General features: G+C 48.5%; 1 protein-coding gene across 1 annotated transcript in view; it reads left to right on the forward strand.

Annotated features, from left to right (window-relative positions):
- The first annotated feature begins 19894 nt into the window (after positions 1-19894).
- The window catches only part of PCM1 (pericentriolar material 1), an 866960-nt gene continuing 866059 nt past the window's right edge, over positions 19895-20795 (forward strand). Inside the window, 1 exon segment of the mRNA XM_030191464.1 lies at positions 19895-20130. The gene's annotated coding sequence lies outside the window, so the exon portion shown is untranslated.

Raw genomic sequence — 20795 nt, forward strand, 5'->3', positions numbered from 1 at the left:
TGTCATCAAGCAGATGAATCCATTACGAATGGGATGTATCAAAGCAATCCCTAGATAGGGTGGGAACAGGCCACACCATACGCCAGCACTTGTGCTCCAAAATGCGCATCCCTCCTGGCAGCCACATCCAGCCTGTAATGTCAGGCAAATGAGAGCTTAGAGGCCCATGTCGCTGCACTGCATATCTCTTGAAGAGAGAGTGCTCCAGTTTCAGCCCAAGAAGAGGAAATCGCTTTTGTGGAATGTGCCTTAAAGGCTTCAGGCGGAGGCCGGCCAGACAGCAGATATGCTGAAAAAATAGCTTCTTTGAACCAACGAACCAGCGTAGCTTTAGACGCTGGAGACCCTCTGCGAGGACCTGACAACAAAAGAAAAAGGTGATCAGAGGTCCTGAAAGCATTTGACATGCGCAGATACTGCAACAGAGCCCTTCGCACATCTAGAAGGTGCAAATGCAGAAATGGGTCTCGACAGGACAGCGCCTGGAGCTCAGACACCCGTCTCGCCGAAGTAATGGCCACCAACAAGACCGTCTTTAGGGTCACATCCTTCTCCGAAGCTCGCCTAAGCGTCTCGAAGGGTGAACACTGAAGGGCCTTTAAAATTAACCCTAGGTTCCAGGCCAGACACGGAGCCCGCACGGGAGGACCGAGCCGAAGCACCCCTCTAAGAAACTGTGCCACCTCCGGATAAGCAGCCAGGGAGAGGCCAGCCACCTTCCCCCGAAACATGCCAAGGCTGCAACTTGAACATGCAGGGAATTATAGGCCAAGCCTTTTTGTAAACCATCCTGCAAAAAGTCAAGTATCAGCGAGACAGAAGCCCGCATGGGTGTAATCGCTTTAGCAGCACACCAAGCCTCAAACTGGCGCCAAATCCGAGCATAGGCAACGGAAGTGGAACACTTGCGGGCCTGAAGGAGAGTGGAGATGACCTTGTTGGAATAGCCCTTGTCTCTCAATTGCGCCCTCTCAAGAGCCATGCCGTAAGACCAAAGCAGCAGGCGTCCTCCATGGTTACCAGCCCCTTTGACAACAGGTTCAGTACCAGAGGCAAAGGAAGGGGAGACTCCACCAGCATCCACCAGAGGTCCGCATACCACGGCCGCCTGGGCCAATCCGGGGCAATGAGAACCACCTCTCCTTGATGTAGCCGAATCCGCAGGAGTACTCGCCCTATCAAGGGCCACGGAGGGAACACATCCAGGAGGCCCTGAGGCCAGGGTTGAGCCAAGGCATCCAACCCCGCCGAGCGAGGATCTCTCCGTCTGCTGTAAAGCACGGGAGTTTGGCATTTGCGCTTGACGCCATAAAATCCGCTACGGGCGTCCCCCATTTGGCACAGATCTGAAGGAACACTTTGTCTGCTAGTTCCCACTCCGCTGGGTCGAACTGATGCCTGCTTAGATAATCGGCTTGCACGTTGCTCTGACCTGCAATGTGAGCTGCTGACAGAAACTGCAGATGTAGCTCAGCCCAGTGGCAAATCTGCACGGCCAGTGCCCTGCACTGAGTGCCGCCTTGTCAATTTATGTAGGCCACGGCTGTCGTATTGTCCGACAGAACTCTGACAGCCAGTCCCTCCAGGGTTGTGTGAAAGGCCAGAAGCACCTGGAATATCGCTTTCAACTCCAAGCGATTGATGGACCACTCCGATTCCTCGGGTGTCCAAAAACCCTGGGCATGCCTTCCTTGGCAATGTGCCCCCAGCCCTGCAGGCTGTCATCTGTTACCACCAGGCACCAATCGGGAAGCGCTAGCGGCATTCCTCACTGCAGCATGCTGTCTGAGAGCCACCACTCCATACTGAGCCGGGCCGCAGGGAGCCACGTGACTCTGCGCTGGTAATCCTGAGATATTGGAGACCATCATTAAAGCAGGAAACACTGCAGAGGTCTCAGGTGTGCTCTCGCCCATGGCACCACTTCCAAGGTGGCCGTCATCGACCCCAACAGCTAGACTATGTCCCAAGCTCGCGGGCGAGGTATCCTCAGGAGCAGACGGACCTGGTTCTGAAGCTTGCACCGCCTTTGCTCGGGTAGAAAGACAAACCCCGAGGCTGTGTCGAACCGGACCCCCAAACATTCTAGAGATTGAGGGGGGGGGGGGGGTCAGGTGACATTTGGGTATATTGACGACCCAGCCCAGAGATTGAAGTACTGAGACCACTCTGGCTGTTACATGATGACTCTCTTCTGCAGAGTCCGCTCTGATGAGCCAGTTGTCGAGGTACGGGTGAACCCGGATACCCTCTTGCCTGAGAAAGGCAGCTACTACCACCATTACCTTGGAAAAGGTTTGGGGAGCTGTGGCGAGGCCAAAAGGCAAGGCCCGAAACTGGAAATGTTTTCCCAACATCGCAAACCGGAGAAACCGGTGGTGCAGGAGCCAAATAGGAATGTGCAAGTAAGCTTCTTTCAGGTCCAGAGACGTGAGAAACTCTCCTGGCTGTACCGCCACCATGACGGAGTGCAGGGTTTCCATGCAAAAATGCCACACTCTTAGTGACTTGTTGACTTCCTTTAAGTTGAATATGGGCCGAAAAGACCCTCCTTTTTGCGGCACCACAAAGTAAATGGAGTAACGACCGTAGCCGATCTCGGCGGGAGGCACAGGGACCACTGCCCCGAGGTGCAACAAGCCTTGCAAGGTCTCCTCTACCGCCACCCGTTTGACGGCAGAGCCGCATCGGGCTCCACAAACACGTCTCTCACCGGGGCATTGAATTCTAATCTGTAGCCATCTCTGATCAGGTTCAAAACCCACTGATCTGAGGAAATCTTGACCCATTCCTCGAGAAAGAGGGAAAGACGTTCTCCAACTGCAGGAATCGAGGAGTGGGCCGACGCACCATCATTGAGAGGGTCGCCCATGAACTCCAGGCCTTGAGCCGGCCGCTGCGGAACGTTTATTCGAGCGAAAGGAGTTCCTCTGCTGAAAGCGGGCACGTGAAGTAAACCCAGCAGAATGCCCCAGGTGGTACCTTCTAGCTTCACGGAAGCGAGGTCTGGAAGAGGAGGGAACCGCCTGACCCTTGGAAGAAGGCCGTGGCCTATCTTCGGGTAAGCGCTGAGGTTTAGTTTCCCCCAGGCCTTTAACAATTTTCTCCAACTCCTCACTAAATAGGAGAAGGCCCTGGAAGGGCAACTCCACCAACCTTTGCTTAGAGGCCATGTCAGCTGCCAAATGCCGTAGCCATAGAAGGCGGCGAGCGGCCACCGCCACAGTCATCTGTTTAGCCGAAGCTCTGACCAGATCATAGAGGGCGTCAGACAAAAAGGACAAGGCCGACTCCATCTGTGGTGCCACCTCCGCAAGGGGCTCCGCTCCATCCCCGGGCTGTTCCACTGCCTGTTGCAACCAAGCGAGGCAGGCTCGAGCAGCCTAACAACTGCACACAGATGCCAGTAAGGCTAGGCCTAAAGTCTCAAAGGACCGTTTGATTGCTGATTCCAGACGTCGGTCCTGCATGTCCTTCAGGGCGACCCCTCCCTCTACTGGGAGGGTAGTCTTTCTCGTCACAGCCGTGACTAGGGCATCCACTTTAGGCACAGCCAAGCGTGCCAAGTGCTCCTCACTAAGAGGGTATAAGTGCCCCATTGCCCTGGCAACTTTCAAAGGCCCCGCAGGGTCAGCCCGTTAAGCCAAAATAAGCTCTTGGATGGAGTCATGCAAAGGAAAGGCTCGAGCAGGCTTCTTAGTACTTGCCATCCTCGGATTACCAGAGGATCTTCAATAGAGAGAGCCTGTAAGGCATCAGAAATAAGCGCTGGCAGCTCCTCGCGGTGGAAAATCCTAACCGCAGTGGGATCATCTGGATCCAATGGCAATCCAACACCTTCCTCTGGCTATTCGGACCATGAAGGCCTGCCAGACCCCTCAAAATCCCTTCAGCCCAACCAAGGGGGGGAGGGGGGTGCGCCACTCTCTGAAGGGGAAGTTACCCTTCTGCGCTTGTCTTGCGGCCAACTGTCTGGGGAAAAAACCCTGACGGCAATCCCGGGCCGGTCTCCACCGGAGGGGAACCAGGTAGCAACACAGAGTCAGATATCTGCGGCAGAGCTCTTTTTAACATGAACGCTTTATGTAAAAGCAACACAAAGTCAGGGGAGAAAGGCTCACCCTGGCCTCCCGGTTCCAATCCGGGGTAAGCAGCTCCTCTGGTAGCCTCCATCCGAGGCACCCCTCCGGCCACAGACCCCTCCGCTCCTGCGGGGGTCGAGACATGCGGCGCATCCAAGATGGCGCCAGCTCCACCGAGTGGGAAGAAACCTTGCTCGCCATGTTCGGGCTGGCCCTGACATCTGAAGAGCACGATTTACAGAGCCCCGCTGCAGATCTGCGCTTGCCACAACCTCCGCAGCCATCGCCGAAAACGGCAGAAAATTTCAAAATGGCGGATTCACGCCAAAACGTCCTGATCGCGGGCCCTCCCCGGAGGAGCTACAAGACTCTCTTACCTCATCAGACCGAGTCGCAGAGCTCCGGTCACGCTGCACAGACAGAAGGAAGCCTCAGAATCGCAGCGCTAACAAGCGCATCACTTTTTTTTTTTTAACGCTGTGAGGAAAGTTAGAGGCACTCCGGAGGTCCAGGAGAGTGGGAAAGGCAGGGAAAGGACGAACCAATGTGCCTGCATCCACATAGAAGAGTGTGGGAAAGGCAGGGAAAGGGCATACCAATGTGCCTGCATCCACATAGAATAGAGTGTGGGAAAGGCAGGGAAAGGGCATACCAATGTGCCTGCATCCACATAGAATAGTGGGGGAAAGGCAGGGAAAGGACATACCAATCCAACCCTACTGGGGAGATAGAGAATACTGAGAGGCAGATGGCGCTAGCTGGCCAAGAGGCACTATGGTTTTTCAGTGCTCTCTATCTCCCCCTGCTGGTAGGTGGACACAACCCATTCGTAATGGATTCATCTGCTTGATGACAAGGAACAGCTGTATTTCTTGGCAGTTGCACGCGAATATGCATAAGTACACATGTATGTGCTGGTCTTCTAATTAGTTCTGCGTGAATTTTCCACATAACTGTTAGCAGTTGTTTTATAGAATGACATCCTTTTTGGACACTAAGCAGGCATACATGTGCCCTATTCAATGGTGCTTATTTTCCCTGCATCCTAAATTTATGTGGGATATTTGTCTGTGCCTACTTTGGCCCAATTGCAGGCATCTATATGCTTGTTCCTGTCACTTCTGTTCCTCACTGTGTGCTTTAAGCCAGGGTTTCCTAAACTGTGGGTCCTGAGTATCTTGCTATGTTGCTACGGCTGAGACCAATCTGAAGAACTCCCAGTGCTGATCCATAGGCCAAATATTGCATGTAAATCTAGCTGTGTTAGTGCAACATAATTTGCCATGTATCTTACTCTCTAATATACAGCCCTGAAGATCACAGGTATAACTATACCATGAGTAATCTCCTTTTACAAACAAAAATTATTGTACATAGACCATAATTACAACAAACAGCTATTTATCAATTGTTTTTTATGAAAGCAAAGCTTTTCTTTGTTCTTCTTCTACACAGTGACAATTATAATATTTTCATTGCAACAAAAGTTACCAACGGAGAAATCTGAGTTGCTGCTACTTCTTTTTGCAACCACTGCTACCAACATGCTACGGCTCTGCAAGTAATGAAAATATGTTACAATTCTTTTCCCATAATCTTTCCTTTTTTTTTCCAATCTTTCAAGCTTACTTATAGCTTGATATCCTGCTATTAGAAATTGTCTAGGTGGCCTACAGTGTAATAAGTAAATAGACACACATGTCAAATTAACTAACGAAAATGAAATAAAATAATTAGAAAAGAAAAGTAATAATATTGACAATTGCTATGTCTAGAGACTGCCAGAGCCTCCTGCCATTTCAATTTCCTTGTTCTCCTCGATGATTCACATTTCCAACAATTATGCAGAATGACGTTGCATGCATATGTTATTGCACTTGTTGATTTAGGACAGTGATTCTCAAACCTGGTCCTGGAGGCACTCCAGAAAGTCAGGTTTTCAGGATATCCACAATGAATATTCATTAGAGAGATTTGCAAGCAGTGCCTTCATTGTGGATATCCTGAAAACCTGACTGGCTGGGGCGCCTTCAGGACCACTTGTGGGAACCACTGATTTAGGGGATAATTTTACAAAGGATTTTTTTTTTTGCACATTAACACTGTTTTACAAACACAAAGGGCCTGTTTATAAAATTATCCCATAGGGTATACGCATACAAATAAGTGCTTGGGCAAGAAGGTGCATACTTATATGTGACCTGTGTATAGACATATTTGGGGGAGGAGTTTGAGCAGTTATGAAGGACTAAGGCTATGTATAACATATGCACAGACACCCATACTTCTGCTGCATACATTTTCTCCAGATCCTGAGCAGGTGCAAATGTTTGTATGTGACCACATTCTAGGTGCAATTTTGGTTGCTTTTGTGATACACACAGATGCCTATATGTCTTTTTTTTTTAAATTTCAAACAATTTTATTGTGATCAAGTAGAAAACATACAAACTAGAAATACAAATCTAAAAATAACCAGCTGTTATAACACAGAGAATGGATACTAGACTTTTGCGAAAACATCATAACAGATGCCTATATATATTTACAAAATAGCCCCATATTTGGTTCTTCTATAGCCTCCCAACCTAGATGACCTATTATAAAATGATTCTTATTTTTTTTACTGTTGCAGTTTATGGTGTTAGGATAAAATTATAGGGACTGGGGGAGTCACGTGATGCAGTGAAGGACGCATGGTACGTCGGCTGCTCTGGTTCCAGCTCTAATTCACTATTTTGAGGACTTTCCCTGATTCTGAACAAGTATTAGATTGTAAGCTCTTTGAGCAAGGACTGTCTTTCTTCTATGTTTGTGCAGCACTGCGTACGCCTTGTAGCACTATAGAAATGCTAAATACTAGTAGTAGTAGTAGTAGTAAATTTTGATGCACTAGTGCCTCTAAAGGCATATGGACAAATATCTTACCCGATCCTCAATGGCGACAGCAGCTAAACCTCCTTGGTGAAAGGAAGACCGTCTTCAGGCCCCAGAATTCAATATGGCGCCTTCCTCCCCTCCGGCCTCACAACCGCTCGCATGCACGGACACTATGATAGCAGATCTAACAGAGTTGGTGGTGCGGGCACTGGACCCCAGATTTACACAACTATCCAAGCAGCTCACAGGTTTAACTGCCTTGTCATCTGAGTTGGCGCACCATACTGGGGAACTGGAGGCGCGGGTGTCGGAAGTGGAAGACATCCAACAGGCCCCGACGGAGAGCCTGGCTAAGTTGGAGTGTTTGACAGATGACTTGGAGAACCGCTCCCAACGTGACAATTTGCGTTTTGTGTGATTTCCAGAGACCATAGCTGAAACTGTTATGGTATAAGCCAATCATCAGAATTAAATGTGTAGCATGATGTTGTGTTGGATCAGATACATATATATATATACACCAATATATTTTTGCAGCTTTAAAAAATATATTTTTTGACACTGCAGCAGAGAAAATAGTTTCATTTCAAGCCCCTCTCTCCCTATCCCTTTTTCTGGGAACTTCTGATAGCAGGGATAGTCAATTACAAACACTTAACAAAGACAAAAGAGAGCTATATAGCTTTCTCTGCCCTCCCACCTAAAAAGACTGAACAAAAGCTTGACTAAGGTGGGTACCTGGACGCTCATCAGGACATTTCTGAAAACCAAAGACCCAAGAGACAGAAAGTCTGGAGAAGCCATTGAAGACAAAGAACTCAGAGGAAAAGCATAAACAGGACATTTGCTTGTCAAAGGTATACCTGCCCCTCCCATCAACTTTCAGACATGTGCAGAAAGGAAGGACTTATAATGTGGTCATGTGAACAGACTACATTAACCATAATGCCTTGCAAAATATCCAGGACATGCACACACCATGCTTCTCTGCTAACATTATAAAAGGCCTGGAAACAGCCCAGCTCGCTCTCTTGGAACCTGCCTCCTCTTGGGACCTGCTGCTCTCTTTGGGGTCCGCTGATGCCTTGCTCCTGAACATGTGCTCATCAATCAGCTGGACCACAGCATGCTTGTAACAAGGGCTTGTAAGTTAACCTACCTGCTACTTTGTTCTATTTTATGCACAAATTCTCTGTTCTAAGATCCTTTTAAAAACCTACCTCTCGTGTGCAATTGTATATTAAATCAACCTTTTTGAAGCTAAAAATACGGTCTCTTTGTGTTCTGAGTATATGGTACCTTTTATATATACTTAATTTATTTAATTTATTGCAATTATCACCTTTGGTGATTGGTGGAGAAATTAATATCCTAAAACTTATAATTACAGCACCTGCTCTTAAATTATAAACAGTAGCGAGTGCTCTAGAGCTCTTTCCCCCAAGATAAATCATTTCTTGTAACAAAACAATGTTAAAGCAAATGATGGAAACATAGTTATTGGCAACTTTTCCAGAAGCGGGGGAAGGAGGAGTGATTTGCCTAGACAGGGCGCACAGCTTGGGCCAAAAGCAGGCGAGAAACCTACAACCACGGGTGATTATAGCAAAATTTCACCGCTATTCACAAAAAGCATCTGTACTGTGGCGTTATAAAGGCTGCAGAGAAGACACAAAATTTGATGGGACCTTGATTAAAATATTCCATGATGATTCAGCAGCCTTGACAGCGAGCCTTCTCCTCTACCTGTGCCATGTTGGTGGAAAAGCAACAGCATTTTATGTTACAATACCCAGCTACCTTAAGGGTGCTTACTAATGGTAAATGGATCGCATATGCGTCACCAGAGGCTGCTATGGACTGGATTAATCGTCCTAATACTTGACCAGGAGTACACTTAAGCATGGATTACAGAAGTCCTGCTGCTGTCTGACCGTGCAGATCACACTTAGAACTTCCTACCTGTTTAGAGATAAGATTCTGGTTTTCAGGTTCAAAGTTCAATGTTTTATAGGTAGTTACTGAAGGGAAGTAATAGAACTGTTTACTTTTTTCAAGATTTGAAAGATTGGAGATGGGTACCCTTTCTGACAATACAGTGACTCACTGGCCTGCCTGTCATGGAGGATGGGTTGGGCACGGTTAAGAGATGACAAGGGTGATAAGGGTGGGAGGAGAAGGGGACAGGGTGGGAAGGGACTGGGTGAGGGGAGGGTAGTGGGTGAGCTGAGGAACGTGGCCAAGACTGAACTTATTGTTTTCCCACCCAAACCCACTTCTCCTCTCCCTTCACTCTCTATCTCACTTGATAACACCCTCATCATCCCCGTCTCATCTGCCCGCAACCTCGGTGTCATCTTCGACTCCTCCCTCTCCTTCTCTGTGCATATCCAGCAGATAGCCAAGACCTGTCGCTTCTTCCTCTACAACATTAGCAAAATTCATCCCTTCCTCTCTGAGCACACCACCCGAACTCTCATCCACTCTCTCATTACCTCTCACCTTGACTACTGCAACCTACTCCTCACTGGCCTCCCACTTAGCCACCTATCTCCCCTTCAGTCCAGCCAGAACTATGCCGCACGTCTTATCTTCCGCCTTGACCGATATACTCATACCACCCCTCTCCTCAAGTCACTTCACTGGCTTCCGATCAGATACTGCATACAGTTCAAGCTTCTCCTACTAACTCACAAATGCACTTGATCTGCAGCCCCTCCTTACCTCTCTACCCTCATCTCCCCTTACATCCCTACCCGTAACCTCCACTCTCAAGACAAATCCCTCCTTTCAGTACCCTTCTCCACCACCGCCAACTCTAGGCTCCGCCCTTTCTGCCTCGCCTCACCCCATGCTTGGAACAAACTCCCTGAGCCCATACGCCAGGCCCCCTCCCTACCCATCTTCAAATCATTGCTCAAAGCCCACCTCTTCAATGTCGCTTTCGGCACCTAATCACAACACCTCTACTCAGGAAATCTAGACTACCCCAACTTGACATTTCGTCCTTTAGATTGTAAGCTCTTCTGAGCAGGGACCGTCCTTAGTTATTAATTTGTACAGCGCTGCGTAACCCTAGTAGCGCTCTAGAAATGTTAAGTAGTAGTAGTAGTGGTGTGGAGACTGAGGGACTGTTTCATTTTGTAATTTGTGTATGTGTGGGTGTGGGGAATGAGGCAGGTGTATGCTCTGTCCCTTTCTTCTGGGATTGGAGTACTTTAGAACCCTTTTGGTTGAGAACACTGATTGACACCTCGCTAGATACTTTAGAACTCTCCAGGCTGAGGCTGGGCAGCCTGGAGTGTTTCCCATTTTGGTGTTTGGCTGACTCGCGGATCCAGTTTGGGCCAGACTATTAGTGCCTCCGCATTTCGTGTAATCTCTTGGAATGTCTCCAGAATTACATCCCCCATAAAATGATCTAAGATTTTATCCTTACTTAAGCATCATAAAGCATCCATTGCATGCCTGCAAGAAACAAAACTTTCAGACACTGAACATCAAATGTTACGCCAGCAGTGGATGGGGGAGTGTCACTTCTCTTCCTCTGCAGGTCATTGTGGGGGAGTGGCTATACTTATAAAGAGAGGCCTACCCTGTGTGTCGTGATTGGTGGAGGGATACCGAGGGACGTTATGTGCTGGTACATTTAAATTACATGGGTCAGCAATACTACCTTTGTGCAGTCTACGGACCAAACACATATGATGCAGGGTTTTTTTCATACCTTGTCCGATTGGGCCTTAAATATGATACAGCTCCATGGATAGTTATGAGAGACTTTAATCAGGTCTTTGATCTAACCTTAGATAGATCATCACCTAAAGCGTGTAGCGTTTTGGGCAGGGGTAAGGGATTGCCATATCTTTGTCAGCTGCTGGATCTGGTGGACCCTTGGCGGTTGTTACACCCAACTCAGAGAGACTACTCCCATTTGCCAAGGGTTCACCGGACATAGTCACGCATTGACTACATTTTGACCTCTGCCTTTATTTTCTCCAGAGTAACTGCTGCAATGCTGGGCCCTATGGTGGTGTCTGATCACACTTTGCTCTGGGTAGACTTTATGATGGACCCTCCGTCAGACACATTGGGTCGTTGGAGGTTTCCTTCATACATGACCACAAATCCAGATTTTTGGGATCACATAGCTAAGAAATGGAAAGACTATGCAGAGTTAAACAGTAAACATCAAGACACACCCATTTTATTCTGGGAGGCTTCAAAAGCAGTGATGAAGGCGAAATAATTAGTTATATGAGCGCCCGTAACAAAAGACTTTCCCAAGGAATAATCTTACTAGAACGCCGTTATAAACAAGCTATGCAGGCCCATATAACATGCCCCTCGACTGCTAGGTATGAAACCATGATGGCCACACTGGCTGCCTTGAACTCACTGATTCATGAGTGACCAAAGAAACAGCTGTTTTCTTGCCGTTTTCAATATTATCGATATGGCAACCGGACAGGAAAATTGCTTGCCCAGGTGGTGAAAGCATAGTCACCTAGAACGTTTATTCCCACTTTAGTGGCCTCGGACAGCTCTCATAAACATTGTCTGACTGATATTATGCAAATTTTTAATGACTATTTATCGTTAATGTACCAGCCGAATCCGAGTCTAGTGGGCCCATTGGTGCTTGATTATCTTGAGGACTTGGGCATCCCAAAACTTTCCCCAGAGCTGTGTAGTCAACTAAGTGCCCCACTGCGTGCGCGGGAAATGCAACTTGCGAAAAATCTCTTTCATTGGGCACCTCTCCGGGGTCTGAGGTTTCTTCAGAATACTACAAGACGATGGCACAATATATATGTGCCCCACTTACAGCCTATTATGAGGCTGCGGTCTCTGGGGGTGCCTTTTCTCCTCAGGCAAATGAAACCCTTATCACACTTATACCTAAGCCCGGTAGGGCCCCTGACTCCCCAGCATCATTTAGGCCAATCTCACTACTCAATGTGGATATTAAGATTCTGGCGAAGATTTTGGCAGAAAGGCTGGCCAAGCCTAACCCAGGTTTAGTGGGGGATCACCAGGTGGGGTTTGTTAAGGGGCAGCACCCGGGCTTGAATGTGCGTAGGTTGTTGCTGGCTGTGGTGCAGCGTTGGGCCTCCCGGGAATCTTTGATGTTGGCTAGTCTTGATGCTGAAAAAGCTTTTTATTTCGTATGCTGGGACTACCTGTTTGCAGTGTTGTGATACGTGGGGATGGAAGGTTGGTTTCTCCAAGCAGTACTAGCGCTGTACTCGACGCCCTCAGTTACTTTGTTGGTTAATGGGCTATGATCTCCAACCTTTCCAGTGGGTAGAGGTACCAGGCAGGGATGCCCCTTATCCCCATTATTGTTTCTTTTGTATATAGAGCCCTTGCTCTGCACTATCGCCAGAGACCCTGGAATTTCAGGCATCCTCCTCCCCCAGCTCGCTATCAAAGTCCTAGCGTATGCAGCAGATATTCTCCTTATCCTTACTAATCCACAGCATTCTTTAATGCATTTACTGGATACTATTTTGGAATTTGGTTTTTACTCTGGTTTTTGGTTAAACTTGCAAAATTCAGTTGCTTTGCCGATACTGGTTTCTATTCGCGATGGTTGGACTAGGGAATTCCCACTTCGGTGGGCCACCACCCAGCTCAAGTACCTAGGTGTATATATCCCAGTAGACGTGAAGAAATTATATACTATTAATCTTCAACCTTTATGGGCTTCAATGAAAGCTTCACTTTTAATGTGGCAGAATCTGCCACCTTCTTTATGGGGTCGGGTTGCTCTTTACAATATGATACTAATCCCTAAGTGGACGTCCTCTCTCTTTTTCTGTTGCGCTGGCATGAGTTTGTACTGCACCGCCTGGTGAACAGCTTTTTGTGGAGGGGTCACCGGGCTCGTGTCTCTCTCTCTGAAACATACCTACCCAGGATTAAGGGTGGTTTGGGGGTTCTTAGTGTTCGGATGCTATCGGTGGCTGACTGCATGCAACATTTGACAGATTGGTTTAGGGGCACATGTTTCTCTAATACCCACACTGAACATATATTGTTGGGTTCCCACCATTTTAGTTTTTGGCTGCAGGCCCGCCCGGGTACAGTGAGCACACCAGTGCATTTTGCCCTTCTTCTCTCGCCATTGTGTAAGACCTGGTGATGGGTGTGTAAGTTGTAAATTCTAATGGCCCTCTTTGCGCCCCAGGAATACCCTACTCCAGGGACAAAGGGCCTGCGCTTCCACTATGTGTTGGGCCGCCTGCCTAAATCCTTTTGATATTCCATCCCAGTGATATGTCTCTTGTGTAGATACCAGAAGGCGTAAGTCTAGGATACTGTCCATGACCATGGCCTTGTGTCTATCAGGATCTAAGTGAATCCTTGGTCATCTATGTAGTTAAATTTATTCTATTAAAATGCAACAGTAATTTATATAGACATTGAGTGTTAGTTGTGTGCGTGGCTTAGTTTGTAGTATCAATGAAAGATGAAGAATACTTGAAAATAAAGACAGAGATAGATTTCAGAGAGAAGGTTTTATTCTTACCAAGTTTTTCAAAGTACAGACATCAAACAGATTCTGGGTTCAACAGCACAGGGCCCTGCCGTCCGAGAAGAAGCGTTGGGGAGGATTCCAACTTTCTCTCAAAATCTTATCTCTTTTATAGCCACAGATTCCAATAGAAGTCTATTGTGAGGAACCTTTTTTTTTCTAATATTTCTCAATTTCTGAGATCATACTTTCGTATCCGGCCAGATGTACATCTGTACCCAACTCTCTTCCGTTCTATCTATTTCTAGAGTTTCCACACTTCCGTAGATGTCAACATGTTTTTCGAACATTTTGTTTTTGTCGTTTACCAAAATATCTTTCTGTTAAGATACCAGTTTCACATCTTTCTTTTGTAATACAGTTCATAACATCTTATGATCTCTGTGCCATCTGATGGAAAATAAGTCCCACTTTAAAAACCTCATTTTATTCCTTTTGCCCATTTTTATTTCATTATAGGTGCTATATTCAATTAGAAAGTTGTACCTGGTTGTGTTAAGACCCAATGTGCAGACCTGCTTTTTGCAGATTCTCAAATATGATATTATTAGCTTGTTATTTGGCCTAGTCAGTACTTTTCAGTTGCTTTTGCCTGTGTAGCTTAGCCCACCACTATTCCAGTGGTAGGTCTGAAGCCAGGCCACATATTAACAAAGTTCCACACTCTAAATCCGTAGGCAACCCCCTTGATACCGATCTCAGGGAATGCAGACTTTCCAGTGGGGAGTTCATTGCCATCCTTCCACAGATGGAAGCAGCAGGGATTTGTTTACCTTTTCCATGTACTGAGGGAGGATGGCATTGAACTGCGGGTCAGCCACCACCTCTCTGCTTGACACTCTTTTTCCTACTACCAGCTACTGCACTATATTGTTTCTCTGCCTCAAGCCTCATTGTCCTCAGAAGTGTGGGAACACCTTGTGGAAATGTATGGTTTGGATGCCCAACAGCTGATTCCACTCAGGTACTATCATGGCCCTCTACGGGAGAGTTCACCTATGGTTGCTTATGGACCTTTGGCTATGAAATGGTCTCTTGAATTGGGGGTTCACATTCGGGACACACTGCTTCCCTCATGTTTGCTAACTACATACAAGACATTGGGGAGTGTTGATTATTGGGAGCTGCAATTTGTCCTTCTTTGTTTAATTGTACAGCGCTGCGTAACCCTAGTAGCGCTTTAGAAATATTAAGTAGTAGTAGTAATTTAAATTTCTTATGCACCTTTGTCTCTTCTAACAGAGCATTCAAAGTTACTTTGCGCCCTGATGACAGTTGTCGAAGTGTTCGGGAGTGGGGGGCTCATCTGGGTCATACGCATCTCTAGATGGTTGGAATGAGCCAGAACCGAAAAAGTATAATGTGCTCAGCAGTGTCACGAGGCCAGGGACCTGTCTATGAGGGGGGGGGGGGGGTCAAGATTGTCCTGTTGCGATTGGTGGTGAGCCCTTAGGTTCCCTGAGGCCTGGTAAGACCTCCGAGGACCGCCGCGCACCCCGAATCTTCACCCGCGGCGACCGCCGTTCACCGAGGGTTGAGCCCCCAGCTGCAGGCGGCCAGCAGGACTGCTGGAACCGCGGGGTGACGGTCGGCCTGGCTGGTAGTCAGCAACTCAGTCTCTAAAGGGCCGCTAGCAAGGACGGCTAGCGCAGAAAAGGGACACAGTCTCTGAAGGGGCTAGCAAGGACGGCTAGCTGAAGAGGACACAGTCTCTGAAGGTAGCTAGCAAGGACGGCCAGCTGAGGAGGACACAGTCTCTGAAGGTGGCTAGCAAGGACGGCTAGCTGAAGAGGACACAGTCTCTGAAGGTGGCTAGCAAGGACGGCTAGCTGAAGAGGACACAGTCTCTGAAGGTGGCTAGCAAGGACGGCTAGCTGAAGAGGACTCAGTCTCTGAAGGTGGCTAGCAAGGACGGCTAGCTGAAGAGGACTCAGTCTCTGAAGGTGGCTAGCAAGGATGGCTAGCTGAAGAGGACTCAGTCTCTGGAGGTGGCTAGCAAGGACGGCTAGCTGAAGAGGACTCAGTCTCTGGAGGTGGCTAGCAAGGACGGCTAGCTGAAGAGGACAGAGTCTCTGAAGGTAGCTAGCAAGGACGGCTAGCTGAAGAGGACTCAGTCTCTGGAGGTGGCTAGCAAGGACGGCTAGCTGAAGAGGACACAGTCTCTGAAGGTAGCTAGCAAGGACGGCTAGCTGAAGAGGACTCAGTCTCTGGAGGTGGCTAGCAAGGACGGCTAGCTGAAGAGGACACAGTCTCCGAAGGTGGCTACACTTCCGATCCACTGTGTGGGCTTCTGACGAACGAAACGGAAGCACTGGACTCTTCCCGTTTCGGTGTTTAAATCCCCCGCCCGTCCATCCCCTTCAAACAGCTGGAGCCAATCCCCCCGGCCTAGGCAGGCAAGGGAGGCTTGGATTGGCCAGCCTGCCAGGCAGGCGGGGTCTCCTCATTAATGCGCCAATCCGGCGCGAGTAGGCGGAGCTGGGTCGCTGGTCTGCTCCAGCGCAGGGAGACGACGACGCCGGCGCCGCCATCTTGGCCGGCGTATCCCCTTCTCCGAGGCCGGCGCTCGCTCCAGCGGATCGCCGGCCTCGGAGCGGCCCGCGGCAGCGCCGGCCCCGTCGGCGGCTCGTCTTCGCCGCCCTGGATCCCGCGGCTTCCGTCGGTCTTCACCCCCCGCTGCGGGAGCCCAGGTAAGGGCCCGGGACGGGACAAAGATCATCCCTGAGTTCTTTGTGGAGCCCCATAATGGCTGCTGAGCTCTGCCAGTACAAGTTCACCACCTGGTCCTCGGGTTGCCCTAGCAAGATGGTGCAGGTATGGAAAATGCATGGGCGGCATTGCCGTACCTCTGGTGTCCGAGGACATTGGTGTCCCTGGCCTGGCTGCTGCTCAGGTTCCTGCTGTGCTGGAACAACCTGCACCACCTGAGCTTGTGCTTCATGCTGTCCCTTTGGCTGTGGCTGCAACTGAGGCTCAGTGTCAAACTGCCCTTCCTCCCCAATATCTGCCCACACTGGGGCATAGAGAGAGGCCATTTTGTGCATTTGAGCATGCTAGGTCGGATAATGCTGACCTTTTACTGGGTGACACATTTTGTAGATGGGACTTCTGTAAATAATTGTCACAAATTGAATGCTGTGAAAAACAGGTTCAGGCAGTGGTGTGCTGGTAAATTTTTAACAGGCTCTCTCCCTGGTCCACCTCGGCGCCCCCCCACCTCTGCACCCCCCCCCCAAAAAAATTTGCAGAGCTGGCTATACCTGGGGGGGGGGGGGGGCCGCGGCCAACACATTACTCTCTCCAGGAAAATAAAATTAAATGATCCCAGGTTCCAATCTAATTCATGTTTAATATGGGTTAAAATGCCATAAATAAGTAAATAAACAAACTTTTAACGTTCAGCACCTGATTCTCAAAGTGGACATATTCCAAACACTATAATGAAAATAAAATAATTTTTTTTCTACCTTTGTTGTCTGGTGACTTTGTTTCTCTGATCATGCTGGTCCAGTATCTGATTCTGCTGCTCTCTATATGTTCCCTTGACTCCGTTTCCAGGGCTTCCTTTCCATTTATTTCTTTTCTTTCCTCCTTTCTTCTTCATTTCTGGTCCTCCGCATACTTGACTGTACAGTGGATCCAGCTTCTGCCTATTTTCTCCATCCATGTGCAGTTTCTCTCCTCACTTCCTTTTCCCTCATCTAATCTCCTTCCTCTAGCTTCCCTCCATGTCCAGCATTTCTTCTCTCTCCCTTCCCTCCCCTCCATCCATGTCCAGAATTTCTCTTGCTCTCCCCGCCATCCATGTCCTGAAACTCTCCTCTCTCCCCTGCCCCTCTCTATCCATCCATACCCAGCAATTCTCTTCTCTCCCCTGCCCATCCATGCCCAGCAATTCTCTCCCCTGCCCCCCGCTCCCATCCATGTGTAGCGATGTCCTTCACCCCCCCCATCCTCCCCTGCCGCTCCCATCCGTTAGTTTCAAATACCTGCCTGGAAGCGCCGCCTTATTTAAAGCCCTGCTGCCCGTCTCCAGCTGCCTTTCCTGATTGCTTCTCAGGAGTTCGGTTCTTCGCGCCGTTAGTCCCGCCGCGGGAAAAGAAAATAACGTCAGAATGATGTCAGAAGGCGGGACTAAGAGCGCAAACCGAACTCCTGAGAAGCAATCAGGAAAGGCAGCTGGAGACGGGCAGCAGGGCTTTAAATAAGGCGGCGCTTCCAGGCAGGTATTTGAAAGTGACGGATGGGAGTGGCAGGGGAGGATAGGGGGGCGAAGGACATCGCTACAAATGGATGGGAGCGGGAGGGGAGATAAGCATGCCGCTCTCCTGCCATGCTTACCTCGTGCAATGGAGCCGGCTCGCCCCTTACAACAACCGGCTCGCAAGAGCTGTCAAAATTTAACAAGCGGCTCTTGCGAGCCGGTGCGAGCCGGCTCCAGCACACCACTGGGTTCAGGCTTCCTAAAGCAAACTAGGCCTGTAAAATCATAGCATCTCTCAGTCCTGATACTTCACTGAAGAAATGTGACAGTCTGATTAACCTTGGCAGAGTTACAAAGTTGGCAAGGGTTGTGTACAGCTGGGCATAGGCATGCTGAGAAACTATAAAAAAAAGAATTGGGCCAGGTGCAGAAAAGTTAAATTTAAGGATGAGCGAAGCTTGGAGATAAGAAAACTTACTAAGGTTGGAACTTGGTCCTAATTGGATAAGAGATAAGCAAACTCTCTGAAGTTGAGGACTTGGTCATAATTGGATGTATGTGCCAAATATGACGAAAGTGCAGGTGGAAAAGTGAAATGTTCATAGGAATCTATGGGACCAAAAAAGTGTAAAAGGTCTGCTACCTAAGCAGTGCCTCAGAGAGAGAAGAAGCCAGAGAGAAGAAGCCAGTAACCTTTGAAGGCACATGTCATCTGTCTTGAAGTGCTGTTCTACCTGATTGACTTATACGGTCTGTACCAGAGCCAATGGTGGGAGGCGGGACTGGTGGTTGGGAGGCGGGGAATAGTGCTGGGCAGACTTATACGGTCTGTGCCAGAGCCGGTGGTGGGAGGCGGGGCTGGTGGTTTGGAGGAAGGGATAGGGCCGGGCAGACTTATACGGTCTGTGCCCTGAAAAAGACAGGTACAAATCAAGGTAAGGTATACACATCATTGTTGCCAGGGTTGCGGTCTTCCCGCAACACTGGGCGGGTTTTCTGTGAGCAGCTGCGGAAAATTTTCAGCGGCTGCGGGGTGCGGGTTTGGGCTTGGGCTTTTTTCCTGTGGCTGCTTTGCGCTTTTTTCTAGGGCTTCTATTGGTCCAATTTGGTCCAATAGAAGCTTTCCCGGGCTTCTATTGGTCCGATGTGGTCCACTTGCTTTTCAGGGGCGTGGTTGACATCAGGGGGCGGGGTTAATGAAGTGGAAGGCAGGGTTGGTGGTGTGAGGGGCGGGGTTGGTGATGTGGGAGGCGGGGTTTGACTTTGGGCGTTTTTTGGGCGGGTTTAGGGCTGATTTTGGGCTAGGAAAATTTTTCCCATCTGGCAACCTTGATACACATATGAGTTTATCTTGTTGGGCAGACTGGATGGACCGTGCAGGTCTTTTTCTGCCGTCATCTACTATGGTTAGTACAGTGAACTTTGATCCTGGGAACTGAGTTTGATTCCCACTGCAGCTCCTTGTGACTCTGGGCAAGTCATTTAACCCTCCATTGCCCTGGGTACAAAATAAGTACCTGAATATATATGTAAACCGCTTTGAATGTAGTTGCAAAAACCTCAGAAAGGCAGTATATCAAGTCCCATTTCCCTTTCCCCTTAGTAAAAGGGGCCCAAAGAAATCAATCACTCTACCTTTCAGGTCAGGTATGCTGAGTATTTCCTTGCGCACAGTCAGAAGATATACAATGTAAAATTCCACAGCTCTGTAACAGTTGTGATTCGTCTTTTACCTACTTTCGAGAAACAGGCTTTTTTCGGTAAACGTTTCATAACTTTTTTGAGATTAATGTGGATTCTTATACATTTTATTTGAAGATCCAAAATTCTGCTACTGTAGCCACTACAACCACGTTGACAAACAACAATTACTAATTCAGGGCTACAAAAAGGTATCCCTAGGAAAGAAAAAAAATGAAATCCTGGCTGTGGATTTTAGTACTTGGATTCATAATTACTTGTGAAAAGCCACCTAGACTAGTAGCTGGAAATGGGACATAACCTGAAGGTTCACTCACTCAGTACATCAATCACGGCTAAATTAAAAGTGAGGGCCAATACGAAAACCACGGGGGGGGGACTATGCATAACGCAGAAAAGGAGGAGGAACACCACATTCCACCTCTATCACGACTTTTTCTGAGGGGAGGAAGACTACCCTTTCTAAAAGTCACGTGGCTTTCACGCCTTTCATCTTGGCGGCCTGAAGGCTTCGGCCCGCTAGTGGTTGCTACGGTAACGCGGTGGCCTTGAGCGCGCGTTGCTGTCGACTCGTTCGTTCCCCTTCCTTCAGCAGCAGAGCAAAACATGGCGGTTGAGGAGGCGGTTGGAGCTCTCCAGGCATAAACGGTGACCGTTATCGAGTAAGACGCTGAACTTTGGTTGGGTACTGCTGGTGAGAAGGACGCTACAGCGGAATAAAGGTAATTGCAGGAATAGCTTGGCCGGTGACAGGATCGGTGTTTTTCTCAGACCAGTGCGGCCTAAACAGGCTTCTGTCCACTAGGATCAAGGCCCAACCTTGTATTCTGTGACTGGCTTGGGGACTCATGAGAGCATTATGTGGGTGCTTTGTTTTGTTGTATGCGTTTTGTATTCTTTCTTTTTCTGTAGGGCAAGTGCTGGATTTAATTTCTCTTTTTTTCTCCATTCTTTTTCTTCATTGTGAGCCCTGGGAAGTTCCTCGGAGCCTTGCGTAGTTTGCGTTTGTGTAGCTGATCCGACCGCCGCGTGTTCATTGGCTCAGGTCGAGCGGACTGGGATGAGATCCATTGGTTTATTGCTGCTGACTGGCAGTAATGAGAAGTGATAAGCGATAAAATACTCTGCAGGTAAGTTTCCTGTGCAGACTGCAGAGTATCGTGGTGGGGACTCTCCAGAAAGGGAATCTTTGCGACGTTTATAGGCAGCACAGGAATGTAGTGCTTGTATGTTGGCATGATAGCGTGCGATTTAGTTGTACTTCCCATTTTTGGCGGTTTTGAATGGGTTTTTTTTGCCGCCGTGCTGGAGCGGGTCTTTGAGTGCGGTATCTTTCTGCGACCGCTCCTTTATTTTCCTGTGAACGTTGGTAGTCCAGAGTTGAGTG

The sequence above is a fragment of the Microcaecilia unicolor genome, chromosome 2, assembly GCF_901765095.1.
Source record: "Microcaecilia unicolor chromosome 2, aMicUni1.1, whole genome shotgun sequence".
NCBI lineage: Eukaryota > Metazoa > Chordata > Amphibia > Gymnophiona > Siphonopidae > Microcaecilia > Microcaecilia unicolor.